This window comes from Cupressus sempervirens, chromosome 2 (genome assembly GCF_028749045.1).
Source record: "Cupressus sempervirens isolate cs-2001-9-10 chromosome 2, ASM2874904v1, whole genome shotgun sequence".
Taxonomy (NCBI): Eukaryota; Viridiplantae; Streptophyta; class Pinopsida; order Cupressales; family Cupressaceae; genus Cupressus; species Cupressus sempervirens.
In genome coordinates, this window is record NC_143119.1 from 421,681,959 (window position 1) to 421,698,310 (window position 16,352).

General features: G+C 35.8%; 1 protein-coding gene and 1 pseudogene across 1 annotated transcript in view; one reads left to right on the forward strand and one right to left on the reverse strand.

Annotated features, from left to right (window-relative positions):
- LOC149572890 (nodulin homeobox-like) overlaps positions 1-9,872 on the reverse strand; it is a 36,030-nt pseudogene extending 26,158 nt beyond the window's left edge.
- The window catches only part of LOC149572888 (DUF1997 family protein, putative (DUF1997)), a 145,477-nt gene that overhangs the window by 104,529 nt on the left and 24,596 nt on the right, over positions 1-16,352 (forward strand). The gene's annotated exons all lie outside the window — the stretch shown is intronic.

The window sequence follows — 16,352 nt, forward strand, 5'->3', positions numbered from 1 at the left end:
GATCCAAGACTAAAACATCCTGTAATACTCTTATGATCAATAGAACTACCTACCCAGTCTGAATCAAAATACCCTTGAAGTTGTAACTCTGTATTTGTATACTTTAGTCCAAGTCCAATTGTTCCTCGTAGATATCTTAAAATATGCTTGGCAGCCATCAGATGGATCTTCTTGGGTTCACAGATGAAATGACTTAACACATTCGTAGCATAGTAGATATCTGGTCGTGTATTTACTAGGTACATAAGGGATCCAACAATTTGACGATAGTGAGTAGGGTCTATAGGTTCTGAATCCGTTGCTTCAATTTTGAGCTTATGAAGGTTAGCTTCCATTGGAGTTGAAAGAAACTTACAGTCCATCATCCCAAATCTGGTCAATATATTAGTAGTGTATTTTCCTTGATTTAGGAAAATACAGATCTCTTTCTACCACACTTCTAGACCTAAAAAATAATATAGAAGTCCAAGATCTTTCATGTCGAATTCAGCTACGAGGTCTTGTTTGCATTTGGCTTTAAGGTGGTCTACACTTGATATCAATAAGTCATCAACATAAAGAACAAGAATTAGCATGTCGTCGTTAGATCTCTTGAAATATATCTTAGGATCAGCTTCATTTTTTGAGTATCCTAACTTGGAGAGATAGCTATATATCCTCTCATACCAAGCCCTAGGAGCTTGCTTAAGATCATAGAGAGCTTTCTTTAGTTTGCATACATAAAGCTTCCTGTCATGTGTGGTGAACCCTTTAGGTTGTTCTATATATACCTCCTCTTCAATGATGTCATTCAAGAAGGCTGTCTTTACATCCATTTGATGTATTTTCCATCCTTTGGATGCAACAATGGCAATTATCGTTCTTACTGAAGTGTAACATGCAACTGGAGCGAATGTTTCTTCATAATCAATTCCAATTTTTTGAGAAAAACCCCTTGCAACAAATCTGACTTTGTGTTTGTCAATGCTTCCGTCAGGTGCATACTTGATCTTAAACAACCATTTTGAAGATACAACTGATTTGTCTTTAGGTCTAGGAACAATATCCCAGACATCATTTTTTAGAATGGATTGATATTCATCTAACATTGCATCTTTCCATGCTTGACATTTTAAAGCCTCCTCAACATTAGTTGGTTTTGTTTTTGTGATTTTTGTCATTTTCTCTAGAAACCTCTTTTGGTTCCACATTATTCTCTTCGATCATTTCCCTTCCCCATAGTGGTCTTTTCTTGTGATTTAAAACTTCATCGTTCTTAGCATTAGATGCAGGTGTATCTCTATCTTCGGAAAAACTCTCCCTTAGATTTCCAGTTGAATTATCTTCTATTGTTTTCTCCCTCTAATTCTTAGTGTGATAATCATCTATGATGAATTCCCTCTGATCCTCAATTTCCTCATCTTCTTTGTTTAAGGATGTTTTGAAAGCGATATCTTCGTCAAACTTAACATCCCTACTGATTTCAATAGACTTTTGTCCTGGAATATATATTAAGTATCCCTTAGTTATTTCAATGTAGCCAACGAATATGCCTTTCTTTCCAGGAGGTTATAATTTAGACCTTTTCTCTTTGGGAATGTGAATGTAGATTGGACAATTGAAAAATTCTTAGATGACTAAGACCTAGTTTGTTCCCTGTGAAGGCTTCTTTGGGAGTTATATTTTCTAATGTTAAATGAGGGCTTCTATTTTGAGTGTATACTGTTGTACTTGTTGCATCGGCCCAAAAAGACATAGAGAGATTCGATCATGAATCATGCTTTTTGTTGCTTCTATAATAGTTTTCTTTTTTCTTTTTGCAACCCCATTTTGTTGAGGGTTATAAGGTATTGTAGTCCCCCTCTTAATCGAAATAGAAATATATAATTCTTTGAAGATGTTGGATGTGTATTCACCGCCATTATCCAATCTTAATGTTTTTATTTTCTTTCCAGTGTGATCTTCCACCAGGGCTTTAAATTCTTTGAACTTTTGTAAAACTTCATTAGATTCTTTAAGTTTTAGAAAGTATATCCACATTTTTCTAGAGTAATCATCAATGAAAGTCACATAGTACAACAATCCCCCTTGTGAGGGTGTTGACATGGGTCCACACAAATTAGTGTGACCAAGTTCTAGTACAATTTTTGACTTGTGTTTACTTAAAGAAAAATATGCTTTCTTATTTTTTCCTAGTGCACACCCTTTACAAATACTAATGTGATCAGATTTGAGATAAGGTATGCCTGTAGTGATTTTCCCTATGGTAGGAAGAGCACTAAAGCTAAGGTTCCCTAATCTTCTATGCCAAAGGTCATTTGAGTTATGGACTTCATGATTTAGTGCTTGTTGTTTTGCTTTAAAACATAATTTGTACAGGCTTCCATCTCTTGATCCTATACTAATGGCGTTCTTTATGTTGGAGTTTTTAGGCCATAGTAACACCTTATCCTCATTGAAGGTGACACGGTATCCTTGGTCGGCTAGACCGGAAATGGAAATTAGGTTTCTTTTTATCCCTGTTACAAATAGCACATCTTTTAATTGAAGAATTTCTCCTGCTTTTATTTGTAAGGAGCAAGTCCCAATTCCTTTTTCTGGATAAGTAGAATTATCTCCAGTGGTGACTTCTTCTGTGCAATACTCTTTGAATGTTTCAAACTGATTTATGAATCCAGTTATATGTCTTGAAACTCCGCTATCTATTATCCAAGTATTATTTCTCATGTTTAATTCATTTGACAAGGCTAAATAGAATAAGAGAATTTCCCACTTCATGAGATTTAGCTAGGGTAGCTTGATTTTCCTTCCTTTCTGGACAAAATCTTCAAATGGGACCAAACTTATCACATCGATAGCACTATACTTTGGATGAATCTCTTTCCTTGTGATTTTGAGAATTATTTCATCTCTTTGGTTTGAACTTCCTCTTCTTTCCTTGTTTCTAGAGTTCGTATGTAGTTCTTGGATCTCTCCCTCCTTATGTGTGCAGATTCCTCTTGATATTATCGGCGGCTTCTCTTGAGTGCATTCGTTCTGTAGTTGGTCAAATTTTGGAAGTGAAGGGCGGCTTACACATTGGATGAATGATTCCCATGATATAGGTATTCCTCTTAGAGCAATTAGTGTAAGTTCCTAGTTGTCTACATTGTTTCCAATGGTGGCAAGTTGATCCTTTATTTCGTAAATTTTTAAGAAATAAGTCGTTATTGTCTCTTCTTTGTTTACTTTTATATTCATGAGTTGCTGCTTTAGTGTAATTATGTTGCTTGCATTGTTTATGTCAAATGTATCTTTTATAGTTTTAAATACTTCATAGGCTGTTTTCAGTCTTGCTATTGAAGGGATAATATGATCTCTAATGGCATCGATTATAATCTTCTTGGTTTTTCTGTTACGTCTGTTACAAGTTGTCCTTTCAGGTTCTTCTTCAGGCATCTTTAGATTTTTTTCTATAAAGGATTTTAGCTCAAGTTCTTCAAGTAAGGCTGTAATCCATATTTTCCATGAAGAGAAGTTTCCAGCCCCTTCTAATCTATCTTCTAATTTGATCCCGTTCACCATCTTAGTCTTAATTTACTTTGACTGATATGATGAGAGAAAATCTTATTTTGATTTGATTCCAATGATTTTCCTCTAACTTAGCTCTGATACCATGTTAAAGAAATCGGATCTTTATAGAGAAAATCAATGCTTTTAAATATATCAGAAGTGACTGAATTTATTCAATATTCAAATCAGAATATGATGTAATGGTGATAGGCTGTATCGGGTGACTGCTGGTAACCGTTATGCCCTTGATATTGATGTTGATTATTTAGCAGTCACCGATAGCATTCATTATATGTATACAAGGAGAGTCAATGTCCACGGAGGGACATGACTCTCCCGTGGCATATGCCATGGAGAGTCATGGCCCTACGTGGGCTTGACTTTATACATTCAAATATTTGCCTATATGTTAGTCCTTTAATAGATACAACCAGTAATGATGCAATCCATCAGCATTTTGTCAATATTAATATAATTAATTCGATCCACACACACACACACATATATATGTATGTATATTTGTGAAGATCAAATAATATTATATATATATATATATATATATATATATATAATTTCACAAGTACAGATATATATAAATATATTAATATCATAATAATAGTCTGGAAAACTTCAATTCGAATGAGACTATAATCTTAACAGGAGGGACTATTAAAATGAAATGGAATCCCACTATAAGGATATGCCATGTGTAAATGAACAGCTAGTTATCGAGAAAAAATTGCAATGACAATAACAACAAAATGTGGGGACTTAACATCTAGGTTATATTATTGGAGCATAAGAGATCATTAACTTGGATTTCCATCCTACACCTCGCTTGTAGATTAGCAAGTTTTAGGTCACTGGAATGTTTCATAACCATGAGAAGAACTAATATTGTGGAATGCAATTCCACCAAAAGGATGTGCCTGAGAGCATTTTAATTGTAACAACTGCATGGCATGTGTACTCAAAAAGCATGATGACCACCTCCAACCAATTTTATGGAGATAACATTTTTAGCACTACTACTTCAGGACATGCACACTACAGCTTACTTCTGTAGCAATGAAGCTCATGTAACTTGTTGGAAAGATTCCTATTGACCTTCCCTGAGGATGCTATAAATGTGAAATTATTATAAATCATGAAGCTTGTTTCAGAGTGGGAATATCTTTTTGTGGGTGTAATGCTTCAAATCTTTCTCGACTCCTGGTTGTTGTCAAAGTGAGATTATCAAACTTATTTAACACATCAAGGGAAGGAGCTAATAGTCTGTAAGAAAGCCCCACCATGAGTCATGTATAGATCAACAACCATCAGTTACAAAGGCATTGTAATTGTAACAACCAAAAGGCTAGTGCAACCGCTTCTCAGAAATGTTAGTACAAGATGTCACTAAAACCCAAAGCTTGTTAAATGTGTAACAAAGCTTGACAATATGTCATGTATAGATTAATCCATGATTAAGAAATCATTGCAATTGTAACCAGCATAAGGTTAATACATCCACTTCTAAGAAATGTTAGTAACAACCCACAAGTGTGTGATGTCCTCTTTTTGGAAGAGAATTTAACAAATAAATAGTAATATTGAAAGACAAAAATTAATAATAATAAAATATAATTACAATTTAATGAAGTCTCCAAAAGAGACAAAAATTGAGAAAGACAACAATGATCATTTTACGAACAAATAAACAAAGTTAATAAATTGAAACTACATTGCCAAGTGACTAAATTGAAAGTTAATAGATAAGAAATCAGAAATCATTTAGTTGTAATGGATATTTATTGGAGGATGAGAACTATTATGATTGATGCTGATCAAAGGAAATGAATCTTATCATATTGCTGGCAAGCTTCTGTAAGTTATATGCTGATTTGTAATAGGGATATGGAACTCTTTTATGATCTAATATCTATATATAAACATCTGAATTATAAGTATGATCACAGCCCTGTTAATTTGTATGTTTATCTTTAATAGATTTAAGTAGTAAGCCAATGTTAAACCTCATCATGGACAAGAGGGAGAAGGTGTAGGTAAGAGGGTATCAGTCTTCCAACTAAGTAGGTTACCTTGGTGGATGTCGAAGTTCTACCACTATAGCCAAGAGGATCAAAGTCCTGCTCCTGGGCTTAGATTGGATAGGTTGAGGACCCCACCACGATCTTCCTGCTGTTCCTACTATGATGAGCTAATTAACTATTGGAGATGTAGGTAAGAAGGTATAAGGGTTCCATCTAAGTAGGCCACCTTGGTGGATGTTAAAGTATAACCACCAAGGCCAAGAGGGTCAAAGTCTCACTCTTGGACTTAGAATGGACAAACTGAGGACCCCGCTACAATGTCCTTACTATTCCTACTATGATGGGCTAATCAACCATAAGGGATGAAGCATGGATAGTAAGCAACGCAAGCATCCCACTAAGTAGGCCACCTTGTGTGGATCTCAAAATCCTGCCACAAAGGCCAAGGGGGCTAAAATTCCACTCTTGGGCTTAGTATGGGGTTGGCTTGGCCATACTTATCATGACTCTATCCATTGCACTTAACGTTCATATATATTAAGCTAACTAATATTATTAGTCTATATAGATGTATGTATGCAATTGTGTTCCCTGTGTGATTGCAAGGTTTATAATCAATAGTATAATGTAGAAATATTTGGCTTAATCTAGAAGGGGACATTACAAATTGCTTGTAGATTGACAAGCTTTTAGTAGGTGATATACTTCATTAAACTATATTGAATTGGTATTTTTTTTGGACAAATATTAGTGTATATTGGTATGCATGATATCACAAAAATCGTTGCGGGTAGCTAACACCATACAACAAGGTGCATGTAATCAGCACTCTTGCCAAGTTTAGAAATAAATATGTTAATTAAGTAATGGTTAGCTGGTAGTGTAAAGGCATTTTTTTCTGAGTAGTTGTTGGTGGTTGTTGATGGTTGGTAATTTTAACCAATCACCAGGTACTATATATGAACTTCATTATTGTCTTGGAAGATAGCATTGTTTCATTGTACACATTACATTCTTGAACAAACATCTTTTTGGTCATATTATGTTGTTTGTTATTTGTGTTGCAAAGATGTATGGTATAATTCTATTACTATTTTCTTTGTGTGGTCAAACTTGTTTCCATTGGGAGTAAATATTTTGCCATTGTTTTTGTATGGAGCCTAGAGACCTAAACCTTGGAGAAGAATGATGCCAAACAATATGGAAGTGTAACGGGACAACCCTATGAACAACTAGAATTCTTTGAATTTGAAGAAAAAAAATACTAGAGGACGATCTGACACAAGATCTTGTATACTTGTGAAGTGAGGCTTTCCACCAAGGAGACCCTGTGAGTGATATCCAAGAGGGGTTAAGTGTGAACAACAAAGTTGAGTGTCTCCTTCTAAGGCTGCTAGGGTTGCTTGCACATAACCTAACAACTCTTCACGACAGTCAGGAAGATAGAGATTGAAAATAATGTTGGCAATAAATACTACATCTGTTTGAGGAAGGGAACTAGAGGGGGGAGGATGAACGTGACATAAGTAGATATTGCAACTTCGACAATTAATGTCCCCTTTGCCAAACAAAGAAAAAATACGTATTGTGCGTACTCGAGAAGAGGGATATGTATCAGTGAGATGATCTTTCCAAATCAAGGATAAAAGTCAAAGGCGGTGACATTTATAGAGAATTGTCAAAGAATCTCAAAGTGCACCAAGAAGTAAAAGCATAACTTGATACACATGATGGAAGCCTTTTGACAAAGAACACAACTTGATACACATGATTTAAGTGGGAAGAAATCGCAAAAAACCTACCACTCATTGATGAAGTAGAAGATCTTGCTAACTAAATAAACTATCCATCCATAAAAGTAGTGTCAAACAAAGAAAACTCCAAGATTGACTCCACGAAGAGTATCACATCAATACACTCAATATGTAACTAAGACAATGAAGGAAGAAACCTTGATTATGTGTTTTCCTAGATATTTGAGAACGAATGGCACCACATTGAGAACTTTCATATAATAGAAGAACCAAGACTAGAGGGGCTTACACGAAGGACCCTGTGGAGGCAATTCAAGAACAAGGAATTTAACCAAGGTACAAAGGATGTTGTTGGTGGATGCATAGAGGGCTCGCACATGGCTAAGAGTGTAGAAGCATTAAAATGTGAGAAAGAGAAAAACAATCTAGTTAGGTCCTTGGTACATAGTACATATTGGTTTAGAACAAGGGTGATCTGTGGTGAGTTCTAGTATTGATAGATAGAAACTAGTTCACAAGGAATGGATTGGAGGATCTTCCGTGACACAATAAGACATGTGATACCATATGGTTGGTAAGTAGTCAAGATGATAGGGATTATTGATTGAGGTTGTTTCCTATCATGTTGTGGGGAATCACCATCAAATAGTTATTAGACCTAGATGATGAACATAAAGGATCTCGGGGAAACCTAAAGAGAGCATTCCAGGAGTAATTTAAACTCTGGGAGATGAAAATGAAATTGTGGCTAAAATTTATCACACCAAACAAGGAAAAAATAAAAAATACTAGCTTACAATTACAGGCTCAAGGAGTTGTTGGGCAAGATGGAGAACCAACCTACTAATGGTTTTAAGAAATGTTTGTTCATTGAATATTTCCCTTCACAAATAAAGACGTGAGAGTAGTACACTCACCCTCATATGTTGATTCTTACAAATGGGGGATGGACATTGAAAGCTAATACAAAACATTGTGAGGAAAGTGAAAATGAGTAATGATAGTGTAGATGACAATAGTAGTGACGGTGAATCAACAACTGTACAAGTCCTCCAACAAGACATGGTACATAGTTACAAACGATGAAGTTAAAGTTTAGAAAGAAGGCCCCAAAGAAAAAAAAAGTGTGGTGCAACAACTATAAGGTAGGTCACACAAAAATGACCCATTCGAAGAAACTTTTGTGACTTCTATCAAGTAATGGGACATTTCATCAAGGATTGCCTATACAACTAGAAATCAAGACACGCAAGTGCTCTTTATACAAGGGGAATAGGTAGCCACACTCCCTAGACCACCAAAACTATAGGATTTGAGCAAAAGCGCACAACAAATCCACGAAGCCCAAGAAAACCTACATGTAGAAACCCTGTCACGGAGAAGAAAAAGACAAGAAGAGGCAAGGGTTTGATTTGAAAAACTCAGACGAAGAAAATATTATTCAACGGATCTCCACAATGAAAAAATACAAAGAGATCAATCTTTATAAAGGAGATCAAAACCCGAAAAGGGTAACCTAAAGCCTAAAAAAGCTAGGTTGCACAGTATAATTAATAAAATATTAATTATATGCACCTACAAGATAGCTTAAGCAACTAGAGTAATAGGCAACTTAATTAATTAAATCAAAGTGATTTAATTAATAAGTGCGAACAAATAATTACTCTAACAAAAACCACTTGGCAACTCTAGTGCATCACTTGATAGATATTGCAACAATAGGTGACAAAAAAGAATAACCACTATTATAATAATAATAATAATTGGTGGCACGTGGAGCAAAATTTAGTACGATGTAAAGGGGAGAACGATGATGCAGTGTTGAAAGTGCAATGGATGGGCTTATTTCGTTTGTTTGTACTAAATTGGTCAAAAACAACTTTGGCTTGTGTTTACTGTACAAGGTAAAAGGATGCTTATTGCATTTAGTAGATTAAGATATAACACAGAACAAATGCTTTATTCAAATATGCAATATGTAACTCCCAAGTACAACACTTACAATGATAATGATGTCCTAATAGTCCATTCAGACGATGTACATATACTTTCCCAAAGGGGTGACTCAACTGTCACGTGCCCTTTCGGATGCAATTCTACCCATTGGCTACAATATAGATTTTGTCGACAACATCATCCCCCCCAAAAAGTAAAGTCATCTCCGGACAACAAAATAGAGAAAACAAACTCAAAAATATGACTCAACAACTTAATCCCTTAGTTACATCAAAGTTCACAACTAGGAAGAAGGACACATCCCTAGTGTAGTCAATGTCCATGCTCTAAGTTCGTATACCTTTGCTTGTAGCTCCTACACTTGTCCTGTTCGTACTTTCAAATCTGCTTCAGCCTCCATCTGAATCTCCAAGGCTGATTGCATCATTTCAGCAATCTCTCCAAGCTCCCTCTCCTTCTCTGCTGCTACTTGCTCCTTCTCTGTTGCCACCCGCTGTAGTTGACTCTGCTGGGCCAAAAATGTTGTCCTCTCAAATTCCCAGGATACTCTCTCCGACTCCCAAACTGCCTTCTTTGCAACCAGTTTTGCCTTCATCATTGCTACCCTGGCAACTGACTCTTCCCGAGCCCTCTCTGCGGCTGCCTGGTCTTCCTAGCTCCTTCGAAGGGTATAATAACCTTTCCTGTGTATTTGAACTATCTCCTCAGTCAAAGCCTCTATGCGGCTCTACATATTTGTCCCTCTTGTAGTGGCCCAATCCTAGCGCATCTGCGAAGTCTCTACACTTGGCCATCCGTGCTCCTCAATACAAACTGTAAAGGCCACTGGGCACGCTACCCTCATGAAGGATACGATGTGCTCTAGCTCCTTTACCACTGAGTCCAAGGCAATTGTCTGTGCAGAGGCCATTGCTTGTTATGTAAGTGGTGGGGGCCTAGGAGTCATGAAGATTGTAGATCCCTATATACAACTTCAGAGTAGTCCACGATTTCACCTTTGGTCTTGGTCGTACAAGAGTGATTGCATCTTCAAAGCAGTGTTGATTTTGGCTGACAGGCATCGGCCCATTAGAGTTCTTTACCATCCCATGGAAGATGCACTTGCCTCAAGCTCCAACTAGTTGCCATGTGTCCCTTCAAACTCCCTTGTTTCCATAAGGCCCACCTGATGCATTCTGGGTATGTTCTCTTCTAGACAAAGCCTCATGACTAACAACTTTTCTAGATAGTTGTTCACTTTTAAGTGCTTGGATTTGCTGGTACAATCATGGAAACTCTAATTAGGTTGTCATGCCTTTGCAGTTGGAGCCTAGCTGGTAGTCACATTACGATGGATGATGAGATTCAAGCATTTTCTCGTAGTACGAGAAATTGAGCAATCCATGTCAGATTTCTCTGCATGTTGATTGATTGTGACTAATTGTAATCATTCTTAGGTCATCTTGATTGAGGGTTGTTCAATAAAGCCCGATGACTAGTATTTTAAAAGGGCTTGGAAATATTGGACTTTGTGAGCGAGGAAATCTACTGTACTATATGTAGAGTTCTTTTCCTGAGAACAAGACCCTATGGCTTGTAGTCCAAGGGTGTGTGTTGTAGCATTTTCTTTCTGGATATTCTCTTTCACCTTGTCATGTTTGTTCTTAATAAATCATAGGTATTGTGTACACGGTGCCTTTTCCTTATATTCAGTCAATTTTCCATGTGTTGAACTCTCGTGGGTTTGTTTGAGTTAGTTTATGTGGATGTATATATTTGATTTTAGCTTAGTTATTAAAAAAGGATGAATTGCATCACCTACAACCTACTCTCCTAGGATGCAAGTCTCAAGAGGTGAGCTCTTTTCTTACAACCCTTATTTGAACTATTTTTGTCTACCTCGGAATAGTGTCGAATACTATGACATTGGTTGCAAAGACTTGTACTTACTTTAGAAAAGATGTGCCTTAATTCAAACCTTTTAAGATGCCTCCCATGGCATGATATAAATGTGTGAGCCCTATGTCTAGGACTTTGGCTTCTCATTCTTTTGCCAACAATGAAGGGAATGCGGTGGACCATGTCAAAGGTGGATGACGACACAAAGTTTTGATTGGTAAGTGCAGAGCCCTATAGATACCATTTGGCAAATTCTAAGGTCATCCAACAAAGATTTGAATTAGCGAATTGCCTCCCCTTAGCTTAGGCTATTTGACTGAAGGTGGTTGTTTCCCTTTTTCTTTGAGCAGCATCTACAAAGAGTTGTCTTCTAAAATCTTGGAGATCATGTTGCACAAGCTCACCCATTCCCATCACTGCAACACTTCTGAATTTCCCTTGTGAAGAGACGAGAGCCAAATCAGGGGATCAACGTTTTTCATAGTACGCCCGGTAGGACCAAACCAAACACAATCACCAAAGTCAATGCATGCTTGGAGATCTTCAGCTTGAATGCACCAAGCAAGTGCACACAAGTAGTGGTTGAGGTCCAATTCGGATATGGCCCCAAATTACTACAACCATGCTAATTAAGTTGCTACCCAACCTAGTCATATGGATCTAGTTCCTAGTGCTCGGGATATGTTGCTCAATCTTCAACAAGAGCAAAGGATTACTAAGCTTAAACAAAAACAGAGAGCTCTCTAGCATCTTTTGGCTATGCTAGAGGCTTCTTATGAGGATTCATATTCAGTAGAAGAGCCTGAAATGGAGAATCATAACATGTACAAAGAGATTCCAAAAGTTTCATGTCCGACAGGAGATGAACTTGTTTGGAGCGAGTTTTCTAAGTTATCCATCTAGTCTTGATGTCAGATACAATTTCATTGTTTGAGGGCGGCCTGGTGGTATGTCGCTCAAAGAAAAGCAATGAGCATGGTCAGCAAGACCTACTACTGACACAAGGATAGCCTCCCCTTGATATCCCAAAGGTTGATTGTTTGAGTTAACTCTTTTTTGAGATCTCTTGTATTGTTGAAAACAACGAGGTTTCCACTTTGAAGGCCTCAAAGAATGTAGAAACACCTTTCAAAGAAGTGTCATTTAGGAAGCACTACCCGAGCCATCCAACAATTGAGAAGCAGGGGACAACAACATGTGGTACTTGGATGGGATGGAAGTGTTTTACATTTCAATTGATGAGAGCACTCTGACCTCTTGGATGGAGTTAACCCCTACATCTCATGAAACATAATCACTTATTGTCGAGTCCTCGAAATACATTGACACATCTCCTATGAAAACTCATTTGAGAAAGGTTCATGGGTGTCCAATTAGGTATTTTTTAGAACCCTCACTTGTTAGTCCGTCAAGGTCATGCTCACAATAGATTATGAAGAGGGTCTTATTAAAGAAACTTAGACATCATCTCCCATGACATGAGAGGAAGTACCCAAGTTGAATCATGATTTCATCGCCTCTAACATATCACACCCAAGAAGGGAAATAAGCTTGTTCGCTTCTTTTGCCACAAAATCATTGGAGTCGTTAATTAAAAGGAAACAATTAGGCCACAAGGGTGGCTACTCCCCAAGCCTAGGTAATGGCTTTTCGTAAAAAGTTAGTTCCAGTTAGTGCAAATAGTTAGGTTTTTTCACTTCGCATGTTATGTGTTTCGTTTCAATAAGTGCTACCACACAAGGACATGTTTTTGGTGTCCTATTTATAGTCGGCAATCCCTTGTTAGTTGTAGTAGGTCCTTCATGATTTTCATCGCTGGTCATAATTGCCCCTATATTAACAATGGTTTTAGTTTTGTTACTGTGCTAACCCCCTTTTGTTTGTTAAGAGCAAACATATTAATGCAACAGGGTCTCCCCATTTTTATGCATTCTAAAAAAGGTTCTATCTACTTTATAATCGTTTTGTGTGCGATAATAAAGTCCTATGCTATAATATTTTAATTCTCTATGGTCAAGATTTAAAGAAAATTCTAAGACATAAAGAACTAAAGCACTTCAAAAAACAAATGACAAGAGAAATGTATGTATGCACCGAGATATTTGAACCAAAATTCATATATTATATTATTATTAGTGACTATATACTTTTAAAAAGTTTACAAAATCGTTAAAATTCTTTCGTCATTTAAATGTATATCATAAGCATTTTTTTTCCAAAAGAAAGCAATATATTTTTATTTGGTGTACAGGTCAAGCTTCCCCATTTCCAGAGTCATCTCTGCTCCTTGCCCAATTCTCTTCTGAGTTGAAAGAGCCCCTCATGCTTCACCCAAACGGTGTGTCCCATCATGGGGATTTTTCGAGCCCTATGTCTAGGACTTTGACTTCTCATTTTCCTGCCAACAATGAAAGGAACACGGTGCATCGTGTTGGTAGTAGGTGATGACACAGAGTTCTAACTAGAAAAGGCAGAACTCTGTGGATATCACTTGACAAATTCCAAGCTTGTCCAACAAAGCTTTGAATTGGTGAATCATCTCCTCTTAGCTTAGGTTGTTTGATTGAAGGTGTGATGTCCCCTATCTCAAATATCAAATTCAATAAATAAATATGCAAGAACAAATATAATAATAAAATATACAATCAAATAAATGAATAAAAATATAATATATTTACAAATTAGCTATGAGATATGTACTAGAAAAATAATAAATACGAATATAAGAATATTAAAATAACACAATAATAATAACAACTCAAATTTACATAGATCTAATATTAATTATATAATAATAATTAATTTAATAATGTAAATTCATACAATAAAATATATTATTAAAATATGTCCTACATATATAAATAACAAAACACAAAATATAATATAAATCAAATATTAAATAAGAAAATAAAACAATTACAAATATTATTTTAGTAGAGTCTTTTGACTTTGTTGACCCCTAGCGAGCGGAAGAGGAATGCGATCATACCAACTACTATCAAAAGATATGCAAAGGAATCAACTATGACAGTTGACGCAAGCATGTGAGTCAGGACTGGTTACAACCAATATATCTTCCATGAGAATACCATAATCATAGCCATCTTATTATGAAGAATTCGAGATGGTGAAATAAAGTTTAAATGATATCAATTCACTTAATTGATTTGCTAATCAAACCCAGCAACTTGATCGATATCAGAAATAACAGAGTAGATTGCCAATAATGGAGACCAAGTATTAGCTAGGACTGATCGCATCTAAAGATAAAGATTGGATTATTAATGATCAATTATCATAAAAAGAAACATGACATGGAAACCTATCTACTGGTCCGATGAAAGGAATCATTAAGGAATTCACATAAGTTATTCTCTACTGCAACAGCAACGGTGTAGTAGCTTCTATTGTGTCTATACCATCAACAGTCTTCTTCAGTTAAAAAAATGGAGAATTGTTGTAAACTTTTGTTTTCAAACATTTATTGTTTTTCAATATATTTTTGAGTAGGTGGAAATTATGAAAACTTACCATGGGCTCTTAATTTTTCTAATATCAAATACTATATTCCATGTAAAAACCCAACTTCTAATGGTAAAACTGCCTAGTTACAAAACTCCATGGAGCACTATAATTTATAGAGGTTGATTTATCAATACAAAACTTTGTTTAAATTTATGTTTTATAGCTACATTGGTTTCTTGCAAAGCTCTTCTGTTTTGGAGGTTAATTGTGTCCTTCGGTGTAGTAGCTGCTATTGTGTATATGATCAATGATCTTCTTCAGTTATAAAAATTGGATAATTTGTTGTAAACATCTTCAAACATTTATTGTTTTTCAGTATATTTTGTAATGTCCCCATTGGTTGCCAGCATCATCATTTCAGGGATTAGCCTAATATTGGATCCCCGTAGGCTAATGAGGATGGTTAGAGGGTCTTCTGAGGATTGGTTCATCTCCAACATTCAGCAATTGATGGACTTGGCCTTCATTCGATGTCATTTGGACTCCATTTGCCATACTATGTATAGTAAGTCAGGGGTTTTAAAGTGCCTTGACAATTTTTGAAGTTTTATCCCTGTTTTTCTACCTTAGGAATTTTGTCAAACACTTCTCTTGCAGCCTCAATTTGTTGATGTTTGTTGTTTTGCTATGATTTTTAAATGCCAATGATATTGATGAATACAAATGATTGCGAAATAACTAATTGGAAATCAAAGTGATATGCAACTTCTTTTTATTATTTTTCAAATGCAAGTACATGAAATTCTGATGTAAAATGCACACCTACAGCCAAGAGGTATTTTCACAAACACTTGGCATGCATCCTATGAATGACGATGCAATGAGACGTTTTTACAAACATTTGACATACAAACTGAACAACTGAATTAAGTTGATTTTCCTTCAATACTTAAATGTTTACAATGACTGAATACTTTGGTAAAAAAAAGACATATATTACTTGTCAAATGTATCCATCTACAATTGCCAAATGTAAATACCAAAAGAACCTGGAATAAGTAGCTGAGATGCAATGCTTTTTGGCTTTGCTTTTTTCGGATTTGCTTTTTCGGATTTCTTTTTCGGATTTTCTTTTTCGGACTGTTTTTTCGGCTTTGCTTTTTCGCTTTGCTTTTTCGGATCCGCTATGAAAACTGAAACCTTTCTCCTTGCCAAGTGATGTCAAAAATTAGATGCACCGGCTAAACAAAAATCATTGAATATTATCTCCCAATTAAACACAAATGAATTAGTTGAATACCAATTCCTCCACTCCCAACTAGGGTTGATATCTCACAACCAAAATTGGCAGCTTAGAGTCTTCAAACCCTCAAGCAAGTATGCAAGCACTAAGGCTCTCAGCACAATAGATGAATATGTAGCTCAAGATGTGTAAAATGACCCTCCAAAGGCTCCTTATAAAGATTTCACAAACAACTCCAAGAAGCTTTTAGAGGAATCCAACACTTTATTCTTTTAAGTGACTTTTTGATATTTTATTATGTTAGTCACTTTAATATTAAATCAATTAAATATAAAGTTACTTTTTAATATTTCATTGTTTAGTAACCTTATAAGTAATTAATTTAATATATCTTTTTCCCCTTATTTCTTCCTTTTTAGCCTCCAGGGAAAATAAAGGCTAAAATAAAATAAGTAGCTGGTGCCTATCAAAAAGGGGACATTACAGTCCTCC